Source organism: Cynocephalus volans, chromosome 9 (genome assembly GCF_027409185.1).
Source record: "Cynocephalus volans isolate mCynVol1 chromosome 9, mCynVol1.pri, whole genome shotgun sequence".
In the NCBI taxonomy this organism is placed as follows: Eukaryota; Metazoa; Chordata; class Mammalia; order Dermoptera; family Cynocephalidae; genus Cynocephalus; species Cynocephalus volans.
In genome coordinates this window covers 27,063,042-27,084,088 of record NC_084468.1, presented here as the reverse complement: position 1 = coordinate 27,084,088, position 21,047 = coordinate 27,063,042, and the positions used below count along the sequence as shown (strand labels likewise).

General features: G+C 34.2%; 1 pseudogene; it reads right to left on the bottom strand.

Annotated features, from left to right (window-relative positions):
- Positions 1-1,428: 1,428 nt before the first annotated feature.
- LOC134385632 (large ribosomal subunit protein mL42-like) lies at positions 1,429-1,858 on the bottom strand (annotated as a pseudogene).
- Between the last annotated feature and the right edge of the window lie 19,189 nt (positions 1,859-21,047).

Genomic DNA, 21,047 nt, shown 5'->3' with positions numbered 1-21,047 from the left:
GCCCTGTCAATGTCTTGATATCAGCCTCGTAAGAACCAAAGAAGATCACTTGGATGAGCCCACTGGATTTCTGAGCTACACAACTGTGAGATAATACATTCGTGTTGTTTTAAGCCACTAAGTTTGTGGCAATTTGTTATAGTAGCAATACAAAACTAATCAGATGTAGAAGAAACCATGAAATCAGATGGTGGTGATATGGCCAAACACATGCTGCAGGCTTTCATCAATGGATAGTGTATTATTGACCAAGGCTATGGGCTCTGGATTGATCAAGGCTAGGATCAATCCAGATTGATCAAGGCTATGGACTCTGGAGCCAGACTGCCTGGCATCAAATTCCAGCTCCACTATTTGCCAGTTGTGTGACCTTGGGCAAGGCTCTGTCCCTCATTTTCTCATCTGCAGAAAGGGGACAATAGTAGCTCATTGCAGAACATTGTAGTGTTCTTTTAATTATTAAATGAATTATTATGTGTAAGATCCTTAGAACAGTGTCTAGAATGTAGAAACTGCTGTAAAATTGTTATTTACAATTACTTAACTTGAATGGGTTAAACTTCAACCCAGGTGTTGGTAAGCTCAAATCTGTTTTGTATGGGCTGAGAGCTAAGAAAGGTTTTTGTAGAAAAATTTTTTCAGACCTATGGGTTCAGTTTATCTACTGAGAGATAAACTTTCAGATTGGATAAACAGAAACACAAATTTAACTGTTCACGAGAAATGTAGCAAAAACAAAATGGCACACCTACATTATCCTGACTAACACTGCATTCAAAGAGTGTAAATAAGGAGTAGAGATTAAGTATCAGGTCAGCTGATAACTCCAATCATTTGGAAACCCAGACTGCTTCTTGGGAAGGATTTTTAGGCTCAGGAAGAGAGAATAAAATGATCTAATACTAAGGTTTCCAAATGGTGTGGAAGTAGGGAGTGTTCACATATTACACTTTTTCACTATCAGGCGTCAAGCTTTACTCACATCTTTCAACAGATTTTTAAAGGAAAAAAAGTTAAGATTAAAAAGGTTATATGTGCTCTTTGAAACAAAAAAATATAGAGCAAGCGAAAATAAGAAAAGCACCTGCAATTTCATAATCCAGAGATCATCAGAGATAAATGGGCTACTAATGGATACTAAATGGGTATCACCTTGTAGATATTTTTTCTCAAAGTTATATAGCCAAACACACATGTATTCACATAAACACATATTCACTTATCTAACGCATATTTTATATATTATTTATCATTTGGGTCTTACAATTATCCTATTTTATGGCATAACTTTTAAAAAAAATACATAAGACATTTTATTATTATTATTTTACTATATAGCATACTAGTGAATACACCAGATTGCATTTTCTCAGGTGACAAATGGCAAATGAGGCACAGGTCTCTTTGCTTTCCCCAAGAACCTCAATGTCATCTGTCTTTTGGAGGATTCAGTTTCATACGACGTCTGTGATACTGTCCACGAGGATACCAACAGTGCCTAGTAGTAAAGAACATTTTGCTAAGTTGTTCTATCATGGGTCCTTGCTTAAGTTGTTCATCTTTTTCTTCTAGTCTGGTTTTTCAGCACTTGATCATGTGTTTCTTCATTGTTATGCACAGGATCTGGTTGAGGAATAAGTTTTGTGTGTTTGTATGGAATGTCCACAGAAGGGTGATAGCATACTTATCGTCCTGCCATCAGATGTCAAAGCAAGCTCTACTTTACAATTATAGTCATCTGGAAGAGAAGAGTACATAGATTTATGACAAACACATCTAAAGCTCAATTTTGGATTGGAAATAAATGTTTCAAGATAGTTCTCTTTGTTATCACCCATTTTACTGCTGCTGCTGCCATGGTATATCAAGACGCTTATCAGGTAGTATGAAAAAGATGTTTTGAAGAGGAATTGCTTTTAATATCTGCTTCTAGGCAAACTAATTTTCATCCCTCGACAGGTCCTCAATGAGAGCCCACCATCTTGTCTCCTATGGCATAACTTTTTAAATTTAAAAATTCATCATTAACATTTTCCTATGTATTCTAATAAAACATGATTCCCAGTGCTTGCAGAGTATCCTACTTTGTGTATATGTAAAGCCTTTTTTAAGTAGTAGCCCTTTTATACATTGAAATTTTTTTTCAGTTTTGAGTATATCATATAATTCTCCAGTACTCATCTTTGTGTATACATTTTATGTGTTTTGTTTATTTTTATCTTTGACAATATTTCTAATTTTTCCTAGACTAAGTTTAGTAGCATCTCTGGATCGAAATATATATTCTTTTTCATGGTCTGTAATAAATATTACAAACACACCATCACTGGCATTGGATATTATGATTACGTCTGAGGAGTACTAATTTGATTGGGAAGTAATGACATCACAATTGTGATTTTATTTTGTTCTTCATTTACTAATGGCAAGGCCATACATTTTCACAACTACTAATGGACCATTTATATTAGATTTTCATCTATCTTGTTTTGGAATATTTTCCTCTCGAATTGTTTGCTTTTCTTATTGATTTGTGAGAACTTGCTTTATGGTAAGAACATTAGCTCTCTGCTCAGAAAGTTGCAATTTTTTTTTTTTTCATGAATCATGATTTGTTTTTCTGTTTGTTTTTTTAAAATTTTCTCTCTGGTAGTGTTTGACCTACCATGTTTCACATTTCCTATGTTCTAGAAAACGTAAATCCATTCATCTTTTGCAATATATCTTTTTCCTTTGCTTTTATGTTTAGGCATGCCTTCCTTTTACTCTAAGCAACTAAATAAACATCTGTTTCAGTGATTTAATAGCTATGCTTTTTAGCATTTTACACTTAATACAAAGGGTGTTACTTTTACCTTTCAGTAGTTACCAATTATCTCAGCACTTTTTATATTTGAAAATTCATTCTACCTCTCTTGATTTCAAAATTCCCCATCCATTCTATTCTAAACGAAATACTGAATTTTAAAATATGGTCTCTAATGAAACAAATGCATATGTATACACACATATACACACACACTTAATTTTTATTTAAAGGGTGGAGATTAAGATTTCTTAATCTTTACATAATATTATGCAAAATATCTGACTTTTAAGTTTTTAAAAGTTAAACAGGATCTTGAAAATTAAATAATTTTAAAACTCATTCTAAAAATCTGATTTTTTGAGTTAATATCCTAACTCTTGTCCTTATATAAGTTTTTGTGGTCTTAAGATAAGTGTATATTCTTCTTAGTTTCCAAATGTACTTTTTATTAAGAGCATATTATATGAAGATCATGTGCAAGATGAAGCAAAATTTTTGTTATTTCTTATGATATGTTTTAACATATAATATAATAATAATATATAATATTATAATAATATATATAATAATATAAAACATATAATCAGTTTTTGTTGTTTTCAAAACAAAAGACTTACATATAATAAAATTTCTTCCCAAGGCCAAAATGTCTCCTTAATTTGTATAGCAAAAGATATTTCAATTAAAATACCATAAAATAATATGTAGGAAATATTGCAATTCAGAGGACAATAGTATTTTTAGTCAAAGAAGAAAATGATACATCTTTTAAAATCAGGTTTTATAGATTAAAATAGATTTATACTTACAATTCACTTTCCAACAGAAAACAAAATTTCCTCTTATAATCTACCCTCATCATCCCAAAGTAATATATCTGAATTTGATACATTGATTGATTCATTGAAATTGCGCTCTTCAGTAGATGATGTTTAAATATCAATCACCTTATGAATATTTAAATTCAAGAAATGTCAAATTAAATGTTTGCTCATCTTATTTACTTTTAAGAGTTCTTCAGAAATATCAGATAAAATGAGGTCATACTTGGTGGTAGTTTAAAAACTCTTAAAAGGTTGATCTTTGCATAGTAATACTCCAAAATATTCAGGGGGAAAATACTCAAATATGATGTAAACTTTGATCTTATTAAAAGAAAACTTCTTTGATCTCTGGAAAAGCTGTTATATTTAACTTCAACGACCAATTAACTCTTGATTTAATATAGTGAACTTAATTGTAAGTTGATCCATTTAAATGAGAAATCAATTGTACCAAACAATTTTATCGTGTGATTAAAATAAGTATCAATATAGTGGTTAGTTTTGTTACTTTCTGTTTCTCACTGATTACATTTAATTTTTTTGAAGAACTTCAGAGGCACTTTTATTATTTCCTTTCATTCTTTTTCAGACAAATATTTAATATTTTAAGTATAGTTCTGAACAATATTGAATCGGAAAACTAAATAATACCCACATACACACAATTTAGCTGCAGTGGTTAAATTTCTTTTCATAAGTATGTATTCTCCTTAAGAAAGGATTCAACAGAGTCCTTGGAAAAGCAGTTTCTCCTATTGCATTTAAATGATTTAATTCACCAACAGGTTATATATGTGCTGGAAGTTCTTTGTTTACAAAGTTTATTCACTGACTATAAGAACATCAATATTCACTGAAGAATGTATGTTAAACTTCTTTTTAAGCATAGATGAAGGAAGTTTATACATACTTTATTCTTTATCATAGAATAAAGAATAAGTAAGTGCCATAAAAGAGCTTATTAAAAAATCTGTATTTGTTACTTGCTCTTTATAGATAAGTAAACCTTTTGAAAATGGCCAGATGCAGTCTGACCAAATTAAGAGAAATATTTAGGGTCGTAGTGTTTTCCAGAGGCGATATGGTTTTCTTTATGAAGAAGGGGTAGAGGATGATCTCACTCAGGGTCATGTGAGTCATCTAGGACAGCTCATCTGTTCAGTATTGACAACTCAGTTCTATGTCTTCTCTGTTACTCCCTTTTTCCCGACCCACATATTCTGGAATTACCATCAGCTTTGACTCAGTTCATCGATCTGACTTGCCCTTTAGTTTCTAACATTACATCTCATCTCCCTGACACCTTTACATAATTTGACTTATTTCAATCCCAGACTTCATAAAAAATACACATGTCACCTGTCTTGGTTGATTTCTTTTTACCTCCCACCTTTACAAGTCATAACCCATCCCTCAGCCTGCCCCAGGACTTGAATTCCTACCATATCTATAATTAGCCCCTAGAGACTTTTTGACAATGAAAGAGATAGTCATAATAGATCAGTCTTTGCTGATTTAGAATATTTTTCTTTCTTTACCTGATTTTCTAAGCAGTCACCAAATTCCTGGAGTCTGAAAGTCCCTTCTAAGGGACTGATCATTTTTGTTTTCCCTTTTTTCTTTTAAGTAAAGCACAAAACATACTATGAAACACCTGTGGCAATTTTCTGAAATTAACAAATGTTAGAATATTGCTTTTCTCAATTTTCTAAAAAGAATTAAACTATCTAAAGGAAGTTGAAATCCACTATGAAACTTACTCCAAGACCATTCTAATCTCTACTGGGTACATCTTTGGTATTCAATGTCCCCTACTGTTGTTCTCCCATACTTTCTTGAAACTACTCCTGTCAAGCTTTTGCCTACATGTAAGTGTTCTTATCAAAGTCACAATAACTTTTAAATTGTTGAAGCCAGTTGTCAGATCTCAGCCTCTTCTTAAATAATCTTGCAGCATCATTTGATACAGTTGATCACACCTGCCTTATTGAACACATTAATTACTTAGCTTTCAGCATATCACACACTATTAGTTTTCCTCCTGCAAACTGTCTTGTTTTCTTTCTCCTTTTTCTCCCAGATTTCTTAAAATTGTAGTTGACCCTGTCTTCTTCTCTAATTAAACTCACCAACTTGCTGATTTCATTCAGTCTTATGGTTTTAAACAAAACTATAGGCTCATAAACTCCTATTTTTTAATATCCCTGTCTTTTCTCCTTCTAATTGCCATCACAAACTTGTATGTTGAATGGAACCCCTAATCTTCTCTCTAAATCTGCTATACCCATAGTCTTCCTCATCTCAGTTAATGACAATTTCTTTCCAGTTGCAAGTTAGAAATCAGATCTAAATTGGGCTCTTTTATTTCTTTCACTTCCCATATCAAAACCCATTAGTAGACTTCATGGCTCACCCTCAAAGCACATCTGAGAATATGTCAATATCTCTGTTTCTATTACTGTGGTCCAAGGCATGACTTTCTCACTCAGATAGTAATGTCCTCCTTACTTGATTCCCTACTAATGTCCTTGGCCCCTTTCTATCTAGTCATAGCAGTCACAGTGATTTTTTTAAAAAATAAAAGTTTGATTATGTCACTTTGCTTAAAACCTTTCCCATACTCTGAAAGCCAAAGTTATTACAGTAGCCTACAGGGCCCTACACAATTCTTCCCTCTCTAATCTTCACGACTTTTCAGCTTGCATACTCCTCCATTCACACTGACCTCCTTTCCTTGCTATCCTTTGGACATGTCTAATATTCCTACTTTTTGCACTGGCAATTCATTTGACCTGTAATTCCCTTCCCCCAGATGTCCACATTGCTGTCTCCCTGTGGCAGACAGTTAAAATAAAGTCATTCTGGAGTAAAGTGGGCCCCTAGTCTAATATGATTGATGTCCTTATAAGAATATGGCCATGTGAAGACAGACAGAGGCACACACGGAGAACACCATGTGACTCCAAAGGTAGAGATCGGAGTTAGGCAACTGCAGACCAAGAAACTCCAAAGATTGCTGGTAAACCAACAGAAACTAGGAAGACGTGAGGAAATATTCTCCCCTGACGGGTTCAGATGGAAGAAGGCACTGCTGACACCTTGATTTCATATTTCTTGTCTCTACAACTGTGACAATGAATTTCTGTTGTTTTAAGCTCCCACAGATTGTAGTACTTTGTTATTGCCCCCCTAAGAAATGAACACAAGTCTATTTATTTGCAAATAGGAACAATTCCAGTGTATAGATAATGCAGATGAAAGTTTAGTGGCAATCATGTACAGTTTGCATATTTGTAAAGATCAGTGTCTTGTGTCTTAAATGCTATGTATAAATATAACCAGTTTTTCCTTAAAAAGAAAAAGTCTGTGGTTTGTCTAGAACATATCAAATAGTGAAAACAATATTATTCTGGAGTTAAGTTAATCCTAGTGATTCTATGGATTTACACTGAATTAAAAAACAAACAAACCAACCCCCCCCCCCAAAAACAACCTAATTGCCTGTTACTGCTTTACTAACCTTCCCTTGTTAAGTTATTGTTATCCAATTGGTACAGATTATTCTCTATAATAATAGTCTTTTTTCCCTTTTCTATACATGTCTCTTCTCTCCTAACATTACTTATTTTCTACTTTTCCCCCTATTATTACTTTTTTTCTTGTTTCTAAAACTTTGTCAAAAGCACTGTTACACATAGAGATAAGAACAAGAGATTTTTATAGAAATCAAAGAGCAATCTCATACAAAGTATATGTTTTAATTTCAGCTTCCATCCAGAGATAAGAAAATGAATCTGGGCTAGAAAATAAAAGACTAATAGTGTTTAGGACTTTTAAAATCCCCACTTCTATTGCGTGGTCCAAGATTGAGCTCCTTAATTCTTGAAACATTCATTGTTCAAGTACATTCAGAATACTCACCAAGGTTAGGCACTGAGAACTGCACTGGGAACCAATAGGTGGTTAGAACACAAATCCTGCTAAAAAGAGATCAAAGTGTGGGAGAAAGATAAGGAAGCCAAGTACTATAAAGCAGGAAGATAAACAATCTAAAAAAGACATCTATAGAGCAGTGTTGTGCATGAGCTTCAAAATTCTGGAACATCTTCTCAGAACCTCAGTTTTAGATGTAGGCATTCAGGAGTAAGCATATACTGATGAATACTAACTGAATATCAATGGTAGGATCTATGAGCACTTTCATATCTTGATAAACAAGCACTTTTCTTTAGAGTGTACTCTCTCTTCTACCCCTTCAAAGCTGATGTGAAGCCAGTGTAATAATCGACACACCTGAGGAAATGGCAGAAGGAAAACAAAAGAAGAAATAGGGTGGGGAGCATAGAGTATTTTGTAACACTGTGGAGCTGAATGCTAGATCTATCCATGTAGTTTTAACCCTCCCCTGGAACTCTCCTATCCACCCCCCACCCCCTGCCATTCATCCATTTATCTCGTGTTTGGGAGAAAAGAACGTTGTATGTCAGTTAGATTTGTTTTAAAGTTTTGTTCATGTACGGTGGCTATTTCTTTCTTGCCCAATTCACTAAGTTCTAGAGACTAGAGTCATATTACTCTGGGCAGCAGTCATGGTAAAGAGAGGGTGTAAGCTTTGAATTATGGAAAAATTGTTGTTCAAGCATATTTCTTAAATAAAAAATTTTATTTTATTAAAATAATTGGTATTTAAGGAATTAAATTGCATAACTGAATCTCATTAATAAATGTTAAATATTGCTGTTTCTTAAAATGAAGATATTTCATTAGTCTTTAAAATTAGTTTCTGATATCCTGTCTTTACTAGTTCTTCGGATTTGGTCAAATTGCTTAAATACTATAAGCCTTAGTTTTCTTACCTAAGTCATGAGCTAAATTATACATCCCTCCAGCGATTTAATGAAGAATATGAGACAATGTATGCAAAAAGTCTTGCTTAGTGGTAAGTAGCAGGTGTTTCTCACACGTTAGCTGTCTCCAAAAAAATCTCTTCCCTCTAAGCTAAATTGTTCAAGGCTGCAAGAATTAATTTAACATGAACACAAGGCTTTCATCATTTTTATGGATAAATAAATTTAGATGGTTCGATTTGTCTTTTAAGTCCACTAGCTCATATTCCTTATTTCCTATGTCTGTTCTAGCAAGGCACATTTCTTCATTTCTCTTTTCTCCATTTGTCACTAAACTTTTGTCTAAGTTGTGTCTCTGGACTGACCAAAAGGCATTCAGTTCTTTTTTTGTTCATCTGGGTTCTACCCTTTCTTGCAGTTCAAGGTCTTGCTATTCTATATCAGGGACACTACATCTTCTGTGAAGTCTCTCATTAAATTATTTTATTTCAAATCAATATATGGAATTTCATTTTTTAGAACCAAATGAGTTGAAACTTGATTATTCTAGTATTTTTATCTTTATCATCTCAACTGAACTTGTAAGCTCATTGAGGCAAAGTCTGTTTAGTTTACTATGTACGAGCTAATAACTAGCTCTCTCACCTCACTTTACCATTGAACACAACGGGCTCAGTTTATAATACTATTACTTTGAGTCATTCTTTTTTTCCAAGTACCACATTTTCATTTATATACACACATTCTCATATTTTCAGTTGCTGAAAAGTAAATTGGTCTCTTTAACATTTTTTAATACTTGAGAATTAAGAATACTCCTAGATATGTTTTCCTAGATATATCAATATAATATACTATATATTAAAATGTATTAGCCGAAATACTAATACTACACTGTTGCTATCAAGTACTCCTGAAATTACTATTGGTATTTGGTAGTATTTACTGGATATGTTTCTATGTATCTGGCACTGTGCTAAGCACATTATGTATATTATCACATTTAATCATCACTACAACACTATGAGGTAGGCATAATTATATTATCCATTTTACAGATAAAAAACTGAGACACTGAGCACTCAAGCAGCTAGTAAGTGACCTGTGTTCAGACTTGACTATTCTGTGTGATGCCATATGTCATGATTTATTTATATTTTTTCTTCTGGAGATATAGGAGTTCTGAATATTGTCCTGGAAGCCCATTTGAACTTCAGAGAAATTGCACCTATAATATCTCCCATGAGATACTGAAACCAATGCCCTTGAAAATCCAAGAGAGCTTGGCATATGGTAATCATTTAATTATTACTTATTAAATGAAGAAATGAATGAACAGAGTTATGAGCCAGTTGTATTAGCCTGAGAACAGCAGAATTTAATTATTTTAAAAGTCAAATTTGATTAGAAAACTGTACTCAAGACATTTAAGTCTTGAGAAATAATTTAACTAAAATGCTTCTTAAATATGCTTCCAACTATTGTTGTCAATATACATATTCAATTATTTAGTATTTTAGGAATCTGTTAGTTTTGTTTCTAATAGCTTCCTTGAGAAAGTAGGGTTTATATTAAAAACAAACCTTTGAAAAGAGCAACCTGGTGCAGAAAATAATGTTCATGTTATAGAGAACAACCTGGCAAGTTAGAGGTCTTTCTCTAGACATTCGGCTTCATCAAATCAAGGGTAATGGCACAATCTAATGCCTGACAATTTACATCTTTCATATTTAATTTAAAATTTTCTGCACCCTCTATTCCTACTGGTTTATAGATATCCGATTTTCTATTAAATGAAAAGGGTGAGCTTTTAGTCCCAAGTTCCAAAGATCAGGCATTATGTTCTTTTCTGACTCAGATCTTGAGGTGTCAACATTTTTCAGGCTGATTAACCCCCTTGTCACACAGCTAAGTAGTAAAATATAGCCTGGTCATATGACTTGAGTAACTGTACAGCATGTTTTCAGGGAAGTACCTCTGGGGGAGAAAAAAACGTACATTTTTATATGGTGCCACCTTAATTTGTATTCCTCCAGACTACATTTAAAGTTAAAAGTTTATAAAAATTTAAAGTTTTATAGGCATTGCTTCTCATGGGCTTAAAAACCCAGCTGACATTTAAGAACAAATAAATTTATCATAGATTGAATATATTTTTTAAACGCTTATGGGTATTCTCCAACTCACAACATCTGCCAAGTGTATGAATGACAAGAAAGTTTTTAGTTTTAAATAAAATCTATACTTTAGTATGATAAAAAATAAAAGGCGAATGAACTGGTATGTAGGGATTATTTGAAAGGTTTATATTTATTTCATCAGTAAGTGCAGCTTTAGCCTAGGTACTTAATGAAAAAATAGGAATATATTGTAGTTTTATAAGACTAAAGAAGTGCAGAAACATGTAAATAGGGCCAAAGCTGTACCATAAAAGTATTTTTCTGAATTTGATAACTTTCAGGGTAATAATTTTTATGCCAATATCTAAGCAGGCAACTTACTTGTTCCTGGATCCTATGAAGAAATGACCAACTAAGCTGCTTCACTTTGCTTGCATTTTTCATTGGTCATGACTTCTAGTAAATATTTACTTTTGTCATTTCTTCAAATCCATAAACTCGTAGAATTTCTGGCTTGGGTGGACATTTTATAAAGTAATAAGTTTGTCCAGGAATCTGGAGTATGAAAGAACCATGAGAAAATCATTGAAAGCACAAGGACATGAGGGCACTAACTGGGACTCCAGTGACAGAAGGAGTTAATGCATCTCACTGTGCACCACGGATTTACTACGGGGAAGAGAACAAGGAATGAGGGATGAATGGAGACCAGCATTCAAGAAGAAAAGCACATTTTTTTCCCCCTCACCTGATACATCCTGTGCTTAACATGTTGTGTTTCTCCAATAACAACAGTTGGTAGCATTTGCATACATTGTAGAGACTGCAGATGGTTCTCTGCTGAGAATGCAGCAAGCCCAGGAGGTCACGCTGGGAATAACTAAAGTCTTCAACTACATCCTCGTGAATGCTATAATTTTTAAATCAAAGCCTCATTATTTAGTACTTTAACATATTTTTCTGTGTTTAAAACATATGTGCTCTTGACCCACTTAGGGGTGGAAAAAAATAAAAAAACAACTCAACACCCACAAGTGAAGCAGAGGCTAGTAGCATAAATGATTGAAGTGTCTATAAAAACATCTTCCCGGGAGAACAGTATAATATTGAAGTTCAGATCAGCAAATATCCTTGCCTCATTATTTTTGCAAAACTCGCATACCTGCTGCTCTTCAAAACTTCCCCATGTTACTTTCTATCTTTACAAGCACTCTGCTCTCATCCAGTATTTTCAGATATGAAGGAATTTTTGAAAAGATGGGATGTTTTAAAACGTATTACTGGACTAAATATTGAACGGTAGTCTAGAGACTTGGAAAAATTGGCCCCACTCACATTCAGATAAAATTTTCACCTTGCTTTTAAAGCAACAGTGACAACTAATAAGAAAGGTTCTACTAGTGTAGTGGTATTTTGCTTAATTGTTTCTTGGTTGGAATTGGGCTGAACAAAGGGAATAAAACCATCCAGAATTAGGGAAGGCAATTACTTCATAATTCATATCGAGTCCACTTTTCCTGAAATAATTTGTTGCTGTCAAGTGTAAGTGGGTTTACATTTTATAAACAAGTTTAAATTTGTCAGACCAGAGGGAGAAGGTTTCTCCTAAGTAAAAATTATTGTTTAGTTAATAACATTTCTAAAATGAATGAAGAAAACTATTCTTTCATATGTTTATTAAATACATATTTCTGAATATCTACAATAGAAATGGCACTGTGTGAGGACTTTTTGTAAATATTAGGCTAGCTAAATATACTGTTTTCGTATAGGTTGACCTCTTCCAGGATTGCATTAATAGATAGAAAACACAATGTAAGTAACTGTGAAGTTATTTCAAGATATAAATATCAAAACTGTAAAGAAAACAATGCTATGCTAACATATCGATTTTATGTAGTTAAACACAAAACAAATGTGTTTCAATAATTTCTGGCAGTTGATAAGGGTTTTATGCAACAGCATAAAGGTATAGAGAGGGAAGGGGTGGAGAGTGGAGAAACCTGGGGGAGAAGGTGGCTTTGAATATGTTTGCCAGGGACAATGGAGCAGAGGCCTGAATAGTTGAGAGAGTCAGTCATACAGAGACCTGGGAGAAGACTGGAAGGAAACCTCAGTGACACAAAGTACAAATGCCCTGAGTTGGAAGCCAACCTTGTGCTGTTTGAAGATTAGGACATGTAGGCAGGGGCAAAATCATGTAAAATGGTGGAGGCTAAAGTCATGGTACAAATCACAAAAAATGGTACAAAGTACAAATGTCTACAGAAATGTCTACTAAAAATGTAATTCATATACAGCCTTATAATAAAAATTGAGTGGAAAAAGATTATTTTTGAAGTGATAAAGGAAAGATTCATGGATGAGTTGAAATTTGATACAGGGTCTGAAGTATGTAAAAGATTACGATAGATAGAGATCTGACAACAAGAAAACTAGAGATTAAATTAAAAGGCCATTTAAAACAGGGGTAGTGGAATAGCACAAGCAGAATCCAGAATTTATTTATTTATTTATTTATTTATTTATTTATTTATTTTTATTTTTTTAAGTTTTATTTTGTCGATATACATTGTGGCTGATTATTGCTCCCCATCACCAAAACCTCCCTCCCTTCTCCCTCCCCCCCTCCCCCCCAACAATGTCCTTTCTGTTTGCTTGTCGTATCAACTTCAAGTAGTTGTGGTTGTTATATCTTCTCCCCCCCCCCCGGTTTTTTTGTGTGTGTGTGTGTGAATTTATATATTAATTTTTAGCTCCCACCAATCAGTGAGAACATGTGGTATTTCTCTTTCTGTGCCTGACTTGTTTCACTTAATATAATTCTCTCAAGGTCCATCCATGTTGTTGCAAATGGCAGTATTTCATTCATTTTTATAGCTGAGTAGTATTCCATTGTGTAGATGTACCACATTTTCCGTATCCACTCATCTGATGATGGACATTTGGGCTGGTTCCAACTCTTGGCTATTGTAAAGAGTGCTGCGATGAACATTGGGGAACAGGTATACCTTCAACTTGATGATTTCCATTCCTCTGGGTATATTCCCAACAGTGGGATAGCTGGGTCGTATGGTAGATCTATCTGCAATTGTTTGAGGAACCTCCATACCATTTTCCATAGAGGCTGCACCATTTTGCAGTCCCACCAACAATGTATAAGAGCTCCTTTTTCTCCACAACCTCGCCAGCATTTATCGTTCATAGTCTTTTGGATTTTAGCCATCCTAACTGGGGTTAGATGGTATCTCAATGTGGTTTTGATTTGCATTTCCCGGATGCTGAGTGATGTTGAGCATTTTTTCATATGTCTGTTGTCCATTTGTATATCTTCCTTAGAGAAATGCCTACTTAGCTCTTTTGCCCATTTTTTAATTGGGTTGCTTGTTTTCTTCTTGTAAAGTTGTTTGAGTTCCTTATATATTCTGGATATTAATCCTTTGTCAGATGTATATTTTGCAAATATTTTCTCCCACTCTGTTGGTTGTCTTTTAACTCTGTTAATTGTTTCTTTTGCTGTGCAGAAGCTCTTTAGTTTGATATAATCCCATTTGTTTATTTTTCCTTTGGTTGCCTGTGCTTTTGGGGTCAAATTCATGAAGTCTGTGCCCAGTCCTATTTCCTGAAGTGTTTCTCCTATGTTTTCTTTCAGAAGTTTTATTGTTTCAGGGTGTATATTTAAATCCTTAATCCATTTTGAGTTGATTTTAGTATACGGTGAGAGGTATGGATCTAGTTTCATTCTCCTGCATATGGATATCCAGTTATCCCAGCACCATTTGCTGAAGAGGCAGTCCCTTCGCCAGTGAATAGGCTTGGTGCCTTTGTCAAAGATCAGATGGCAGTAAGTGTGTGGGTTGATTTCTGGATTCTCTATTCTATTCCATTGGTCAGTGTGTCTGTTTTTATGCCAGTACCATACTGTTTTGGTTATTATAGCTTTGTAGTATAGCTTAAAGTCAGGTAGTGTTATGTCTCTAGCTTTATTTTTTTTGCTCAGCATTGCTTTGGCTATGCGTGGTCTTTTATTGTTCCATATAAATGTCTGAATAGTTTTTTCCATTTCTGAGAAAAATGTCTTTGGAATTTTGATGGGGATTGCATTAAATTTGTATATCACTTTGGGTAGTATGGACATAAAATAAAAAGTGTACATCTGTGCAATAATCTGTAATCTGTTGGATTATATGACAGAGTTTTGTTATATAGAGGTGAAAAATAAATCCAGAAAGATAGTCTAGGGCTAAGTCATAAATGATGCAAATGGGATTCTAAGGAAATTGGAATTTCTTTGGTAAGCCATTGCAAGTCACTGAAGGATGCTGTGTGTGGGAATAACATTTACCAAAGCATTGGTTGAGGACAAATATATAGGCTTTGAAGCCTAGTTTCATTAAGAAAACAAGAAGTGTGAACAGGAGATTTGAGGGTGAGGAGATAATGATAAATCAAAAGTATAGAAATATATCAAGTGAAAATGCCCAGAGGCCAGTGTGAAAATAAGAAAATTATGAAAACAAATCTTGCTTTACAGCATGAGATAAATACTGGAAATTAATAGGTATTTTAGTTATTGGAATATATCTACTCATTCACTTATGTATTAGAACTATACTATGATGAAACTTTTTTAATGCTCATATTTGGAATTTGTGCTTATTGTGTGTTCTATATTAGGGTAATATAAATTATTAATCTTTAAACTTATTTTGAAAAAGCCATGTTAGTTTGCTTTATCAGATGTTTAAGAACATATTAATGTGAACAAAAATTACATAATACATAGTATATACGTTTCTTTTTGAATATGTTTCATCTTAGATGCCTAATTTGTAATTAGTTTACGAAATGTATATTAAACATAATGCTCCAGTTTTCTCTTCATTAATAATATAAATATTGAATCAGTTTAACTAAATTTTATTGAGCTCTGTTTTTCTAGCTGGAGAAATTAGATAGCAGTTATATTGAATTTTCAATTTTTAATTAAAACCTAGACAAATTCATTGCTCCAATTGCTTTTCATTTGAAAGATACTATTTTTCCTTGACAAAGCATTTTTAATGAGATTCTGTAAATTAGTTCACATTTACCTTTTGGCTATTTGTTTTACGTTACTAATTACAATAATCAGCAACAAACTGAAGTGACTATTAATTTTCATGACTAACTTACTGGCAGTATTTGCCCTATGTTTGTTAAACTTTTAGTATATCTAACTCATAACATTAGTTTTTTTATTTTTTTAATTTTAATTTTAATTTTTTTTCTTTTTTTGGCAGCTGACCTGTATGGGGATCCAAACCCCTGACCTTGATGTTATCAACACTATGCTGTAAGTGAGCTAACCATCCAGGCCTTTATAACATTTTTAAAAATGGAAGTTCATATTATCAAAATTATTGTTACAGCCAAAGGCATATTGTTCATAAACTTTAAAAATATATATTTAACATTTACAATTATAAAAATATGTGTATATATGAACACATGTATATAAACTTTTTAAGCAGGCTATGTGTATGTACACATATGAAATTGGAAAAGATGCAATAATTCAGATAACCCAAGTTAAAAATAATTTTAAAAGAGCAAAATTTCCAAAATGGGGTGAGGACACACCCTTTCAATAATCTGGAGAAAAAATCCATACTGTAGTTTCCTTGGCTACCCACTTTTATACCACAGAGTCTTTGTTTTTATTTCTCTGTTCTTATTTTTCTTAATGATTTATCTTACTTACTAGTTTATTGTTTTTTCCAGATGTATTTCTTCTTTTCAGTATGGTGAGTATGACTATGAAAGTTATGACTATGAAAATATATGATGTCTTTCCTCCACCTTTTCTTTTCCCCCATTCTCCATTTCCAAAGAGATAACTTCTATTTCTTTTTTTTCCCCAATTTTGTCCATATTTGTTTGTACTATTTGGACTCGGGGACTATGTGGTATGTCAATCCCCTCCTCAATCCACTCCCGAAATTCGAAAACCGATGATTTCAGAGCATTTCCTAAATCAGCTATCCTGGACTATTAATACGGAGGAAAAAAAATGTATTTAAAGAAAAATATGTCAATATAAAGGGGAGTGGAAGTTGAACACCCATAAAATCATAAAAATATAGTCACAGAGCAAGTAATGTAATGCCCATTTGAGAATGTTGGGATACACATATGAGCAAAGTCTGATCCCTCTTTTATTGTCTATCTCATAATGATAGAAAAATAAACTGAAAATAATAATTAACAATTTTAACTGCACAGTAGAAAAATGCACAGGTTTCAAAAGGAACAAGGTTAATATACTGGGCCAGCCTGGAATAGGCCCAGTGATGCTTAAATGAGAGGGTGTGTTTGTTTTTCGTTTTTAGTGGCTGGCCAGTATGGGGATCTGAACCCTTGACCTTGGTGTTGCAAGGCTGTGCTCCAACCACCTGATCTAACTGGCCAGCCCCCAGTGATGCTTAAATGAAAATGAGTTCTTACCTGAAAAGGGAAAAGATATTTCTGGCAAAGAGGCTGGGACAAACAAAGATATAGGAGTGAGAAAGAGCGTAGTGTATTCTAGAAAAAAAAAAGTTTGGTGTGAAACTTTAAAATTTTGGGCATGAGGTTAAAAAGGTAGGTAGGAGCTAGCCCAGGGGTGTTTTGTGCACAGTGCTCTACCCCACCAAGTGTTCCCAATCTGCTTACCCTGCCTTTTCTTTCTCTATAGTACTATGTCACCTTCTAGCACATTTACTTATTTTGTTTTTTCTCTGTCTCTTCCATTAGACAATAAGTTTCAAGAGGACAAATTTGAGAAGCTCAAGCCTAGAAACAAATCAAGAGGCTCTGGCAGCCTTCCAAGGAGAGATAGCATGAATCCAGTATAGAGAGGGTGGTGACTGGAGAAAAGAAGGATGGGGTGCAGGGGTGTGAGGGTGTAGAGGGGCAAAGAGAGATTGTTGATAAGTGGAATTTAATGGTGAGCCAATTAAGGGTTGACACCGTGGCTAACTTTATTTTAGTAGGCAGTTGGATATATGACTTTTAGACCCATAATAAGTTCTGTGCAGGAAGTATAGATTTAGGAACAAGTAACATATGTTTGATACTAGAAATCTTAAGATGAATAAAGCCTTCTAGGAAGGACTTGTAGAGTAAGAAGAGAAGAGTTCTACAGACAACCTTGGAATGGCTGGAGGATGAGGAGATTGTTAGGAATGGGAAAAAGAAAATAAAAGATCCATCGAGAGAGGATAGGGACAAGTGAAGAGGAGAGCAAATTTCATGAGCAATGGAATGTTCACCAAATGTAAAAGCAGCAGAACATTTGAGTGAAGTAAGCAATAAAATGTGTTCTTTTAATGTCATGATTTAGAGGTAAGCAGCGACTGTAAAAAAAAATAGTTTGCTAGAGTGGCAGTGACCAAAGGAAAATTCCAGAAGGTGGAGGAGTGAATGGGAAATGAGAAGGTTGAGAATGTGAGGATGAGCTGTTTCAAGGAGAACTCACTCTGTACGTAAGATCTTTTCTGTTTTCTAGTTTGCTGGTCATTGACAAATATATTTATTAATACTTTCTCCCTCTCTAATGTACTTTGATTTTTAAAAGTTTCTGGAGGGGCAGTACTTTCACTTGAATGACAAGGCATCTCATAACAGGAAACTCAGGTCACACATAGTATAATACCTGTGAATGTAGGCTGAGACACAGACAATACCTGTCAATCATGACTCCTTGCCCTATCTGGCCCCTCTTCCCAGGAACACCCTCCCCTGTTCAACCCCTCCCACCACATATACACACACAAAACCTGCCTGACTCACAGAAACAGTAGTGATTTAGCAGGAAGCCAACAGGTACTCAGCCAAGCTTTTCAAAGGATTTTGCTTTTTGGCTTTTAGGCCATGTCTCTGTAGCATGATTAAGCTGGTCCTGGATTGCTTGATTTCTTCTTTTTCTTTTTTGCTTGGGTGTATTAATAGAACAATCAATGAGATCTTTGGCAAGGATCAGAATTGGCCATTAAAGTAGTTCAATACAATGAATCATGCATAGATTTGCCTTTTTTGGTAAACAAATAGACCTGACCTTGGTTGTGCAAATGTTACATATGAATGTACTGTATGGCTTTTTATTATACTTATATCTACTTTTCAAAAACATTAGATGTGTGTCTTTATAATGTTTCTGAAAAAATGATATAAAAAGTTATTAAAATATGCAGTGTAAAATCACTCAAGCAGGTGGTTCTATACTCCAGGTGCTTCAGACACTTATTTAGGTTGACAATTATTTAGGCAGCAGCTGGAAGAGAGATAATCAAGAACGTTATGTTTGTTGCAATTTTGTAAGATCATGTTTGCTTTGTACATATACTTCTGACTTTTTAAACTGAAATTGTATTAGTTTCCAACTGTAGAAGGTGAAATATGTATTAAGAAGACCAAGAAAATAGAATAGTTTGCAAGAAAAACATTTTTTAAGTAAGAATTGTTTATTATTTTATTTGGGAAGTTAAGAAATGGGATGTTTTACTTATGAGTATAAATGTACCTGAAAATCTGCAAAGAGGATTGAGGTAATACAAGGCCATCCTGAAAAGAAATGAAACATTTCCACACAATCCCAGTTTTCAAAGTATATTTGAATCACATTTTTAAGAAAATATATGCATATATTTGTATGATCAACAGGGATTGAAAAATTTTGTCCAGTCATGTGTTTGCAACCATGTAATCATTTCATATTACGGACAAAGACCAAAGACCATCAATGAATCAGGTTGATTATCCTGACCCATTCATTTTGGGAACTTTGTGTTTTTTGTGAAGCAGATTGACTGTGCAGTGGTTACCACTTCAGTCAACTGTATCTTGAGCTGTGAGTTCTAAACTTGCATGAGTCCAGTGAGACAGAGCATTCACACAACAAGTTAAAAGAAATACCTTTACTACTCACAGATGGGGACAGTAGAATCCTAGGATTTGTGCTGAGCCAGTCCCCTGAGGCTTAGGAAAACTGCCATCGTGGGTAGAATCTCATCTGTGTGTGCCTCACTTGAACTGCAGCTAAGGGACCTGGAAAACAGTTTGCTGAGGGTTTTGTACCCCAGGGAAAAAAAATAACTTCCTAGGCTGAAGTGTAGTAGATAGAATATGATGTTCTAGGATGGCAGGAGCAGAGCCTGGGCTATTCCAGCCAGTTCCTCCTCATCTCAGGATGTTGCATTGCCAGCACAATCTAGTTATTCTTGAGGACTACAAATAAGAAAGTGAGGAAAACTGGGTCAGTCCAAGGCCTCCCAGAGAATTGTCCTGCAATATTGTCCACTGGACGGTGGCTTTGAAAGGCATGAAATTTGGGGGAGATTTGTCAAGATTGAGAAGCTCTTCCAGATGATGTTAATATACATGTGGGAATATTCAGTCATTTAAATTCCTCTTCAAAGATAAGCTTGGCGATCACTGCTATGGGATAAATGTGTCCCCTGGAAGTCCATGTATTAGAAACTTGATCCTCACTATAACAGTGTTAAGAGGGTGGGAAATTCTATCATGGTAATTGAAAGGTGGGGCCTTTAAGAGGTGATTAGATCCGGAGACACACCCTAGTGAATGGATCAATCCATTCATGGAGTAATGAGTTGATGGTTTAATGGGTGGTCATGGATGTGGTTCTAATGGCTTTCTGATAAGAGGAGCAAGCAAGCAGGTTAGGTCTCTCTTGCTCAGCTCATTCCTGCCATGTGACATCCTGTGCTGCTATAGAACAAGGCCCTTAACACATTTCCTGGACCACAGACTCCCCAGCCTCCTAAACTGTAAGAAATAAATTACATTAAAAAAAAATAAATTAGTCAGTTTCAGGTATTCTATTATAAGTAACAGAAATGGACTAATACAAGCGTATTTAACCAGATATCCCTAGTATAAAAAAATATGGTGAGTTGGGAATGAGATTTGCCTTAGGTGCTTTACCCTATCCCTTGTACAGGACATTACTGCTTACTGGGCTTCCCAACAATGGTAATCTATTGAAAACATAATGTAAACCTCTTCTGCCACCATCCTTATACTCAGGTCCTCTGCTAAAGGTTGTTGGATACTGCCCAAGTTTCAAGTTACCTTAATTTCTTTGGAGCTGTAATTAGCTATAACTAGAAAAAAAGTGGTCTGGAAAGAAACTTGGTGAGGGGCAGGAGATATATTATTAGATCTATTCTTCATTGAAGATATTTATAAAATATAACTGTTATCAATCAAGATTGTTATGATTTTTGTATTATTCAATTGTATATGAAAGACCAAGACAAGCTACACAGAAATTAAGATGTACCATTTAAAAAAATTGTGAGTTGACATGACAAAAAGAAGCTTGCTACAATTTTTAGCATCATTTTACTTGTACCTGTTTTTCCCTTTTTCAATCCTTTTGCTTACTTCATATTTGCCATATATT